The sequence below is a fragment of the Physella acuta genome, unplaced genomic scaffold, assembly GCF_028476545.2.
Source record: "Physella acuta isolate Inbredline_101_S28 unplaced genomic scaffold, ASM2847654v3 ptg002372l, whole genome shotgun sequence".
In the NCBI taxonomy this organism is placed as follows: Eukaryota; Metazoa; Mollusca; class Gastropoda; family Physidae; genus Physella; species Physella acuta.
Genome location: NW_026733863.1, coordinates 12501 through 15000, shown reverse-complemented (window position 1 = coordinate 15000; position 2500 = coordinate 12501). Strand labels below are relative to the sequence as shown.

Here is a 2500-nt window from a genome sequence, read left to right as displayed (position 1 = left end):
GAACCATTCATTGTCTTCGCTCTGTTATGTACGTCGTCGTTTAATCGACACGGCATATTTGGCTTGAATCTAGAAAAATTCAAACTCTAACCCTAAGGTAGACAGGCAGGGTAAATAAATGTGGGTGATCTCTCATAAAATTGTCTTCTAGGAATTATTTTTATATAGACTATCTTTTCTGTAGAGTTTAAGTGGACAAGCGCGGACGAAATAGAGCGCAAAATTTAAAATGAATTAAAAATTTTCATCAGACCGGAAGTAGGCATAACCTAGGCGCCATGTTTCCGTCGTACAAGTTTTCACCGTTGCAGTCACCGTTTCAATCGCTCTTCGTGTGGACGTGTATTATTTCTAGTCATGTGTTGTGTAGATGATTCGCTTAAGGTAGGTGTTCGGACTTATTTCTTTAATATTAATTAAACCGTATTTGCCTTGTCGGCCTTAAAATAAAGCTATTTTTTTTTCATCGCAATCGAAGTGTTAGATCTAGAATCTAGTTCCCGCCTCCGCTTCGCTAATTCGACTTAATGTAACTATGACACAACTATTAAATCTAGAGTCTCTATTTTAATTAAATAATTAGGAATTCTATCTCTAGATGATATCTAATCTATTCCCACACGTGTGTGCAAGTAGGATTTAACGTCAGAACAGGTGTGGTGGTCTAGGCGTCGCTATTTTTGACGGTAGGAATTTTTTTTTTAAATTCGTAAAATTTTATATAGACTTTATATAGCAATTTACTAAGACCGACCCTAACGCCCAGTAAATATTTAATTACCACATTGTTATGGACACGGTGTATTAGGTAGGGCCGAGGGCTATCCATAGGTACCAATTTTTAAATTTTGTGACAATTAGGAGCCGAGTTATAAAATAAATTTAAAATACTGGTTCTGGTCTTAGACTTTATATAGCAATTTACTAAGACCGACCTTAATACCCATTAATTATTTAATTAGCGCATAGTTATGGACATCCTGTATTAGGTTGGGCCCAGGGCTATCCGTAGGTACCAAGTTTATAATTTTGTGACGATTATTAGTCGAGTTATAAAATAAATAAAAAAAACTGGTTCTGGTTTGCACTACATTTCTTTCTTCTTTAACGGCGGACTCCCGGTCCAGCCCCATGGGTTACCCGTGAGCCGGGGCCTCGTTAGCCTGGACGGCTCCGATGTGACCGCGGATTGTTGTGGCCCGCCTCAGCCCGAGTCGAGATCACCCTTCCGATCGAAGGTGGACGCCATAGGGCGCCCGGGATAGCCCGGGGCGCTGTTCGTCACCCGAGCGCAGGGGCGCCGGGAGACGCCCCCGGTGAAGTTTGGCGGGTGATTCTGGTAGAGCTCCCCACCCCGATCGCAGGACACCCCTCGCCGCCCGCCCAGGTGTCGAGGTGGCCGCGGGGGAACTCGGGGCGTTTTGGCTCCCCCTTGTGCCGGAGCGGCGCCCTCGGTCCCAGAACGCCCCTGGCGGGTGATTCGCATGCCCCCTGGGGTGGGGAACGCGGGTGGGTGGTCGTAAAGCGTGTAACCGCAGTGGGGGCGGCCCCTTAGTCGGGGGCGCCAAAGTTGGCACCCCACCTGGGGCGCCCCCCGGAAGTGTGGCGCCCGCGCGAGTGAGCCCCGTAGATGCGCCCCGACACCCCCGCGCCGCCCCCCGGGTCGCGGCACCCCCGGCGCCCTCCGTGCGGGCTCCCCTCATGGGGCGGCACCCCGGTCCTCCCCGAGACTATGTACCCGATTTTTCGGTTTAACACTAGAGGTATGGGCAGAAATACGGCGGTTAAAACGGTCTGTATCTACTATTGTGGAGGTGAGTGTCGGTGAAGCCTCTATGTGACGCTAGGATCCGCGCTCCCTCGCAGCCAGCGACATGTGCCCGATCTGACCGTGCGTGGCTCAGTCTCCCGACTAGCTTCCCGGTAAAATGCGGGCTCGGCGCGCAGGTCGCGCCAGTGAAGGTAAAAGTACGTGTCCGTAGCGTGAAGCCAGCGGCGACGCGCAGTGCTAACGCAACCAAGCAGTATTGGTGGCTCGATAAAAGTCTCGCACTGGCCCAGCCCTCGGAACGGGCGACGGGTCTGCAAAACGCAGTCGGCTCGATGCAAATCGAGAGATTTCCCGGCGACGCCGTGTTTACGGTGAAGGGGGAAATGTGAGCGGTCCGATGTGAAAAAATCCGGGAATGCCGGGATCCGTTCTCTCGCTAGAGCGTTGTCTCCCGTCCCGCGATGTGTTGTGGAAAAACGTCTCGCAAACGATAGCTATCTGGTTGATCCTGCCAGTAGTCATATGCTTGTCTCAAAGATTAAGCCATGCATGTCTAAGTTCACACTGTCCCATGGTGAAACCGCGAATGGCTCATTAAATCAGTCGAGGTTCCTTAGATGACACGATCCTACTTGGATAACTGTGGCAATTCTAGAGCTAATACATGCAATCGAAGCTCCGACCTTTATCGGGAAGAGCGCTTTTATTAGTTCAAAACCAATCGGCGCG

At 50.3% G+C, this 2500-nt stretch overlaps 1 non-coding gene across 1 annotated transcript in view; it reads left to right on the top strand.

The window, feature by feature from the left end:
* The first annotated feature begins 2266 nt into the window (after positions 1-2266).
* The window catches only part of LOC131933130 (small subunit ribosomal RNA), a 1846-nt gene continuing 1612 nt past the window's right edge, over positions 2267-2500 (top strand). The window contains exon 1 of the ribosomal RNA XR_009384867.1: positions 2267-2500. This exon is cut by the window's right edge and continues 1612 nt beyond it. This is a non-coding gene — a ribosomal RNA (small subunit ribosomal RNA).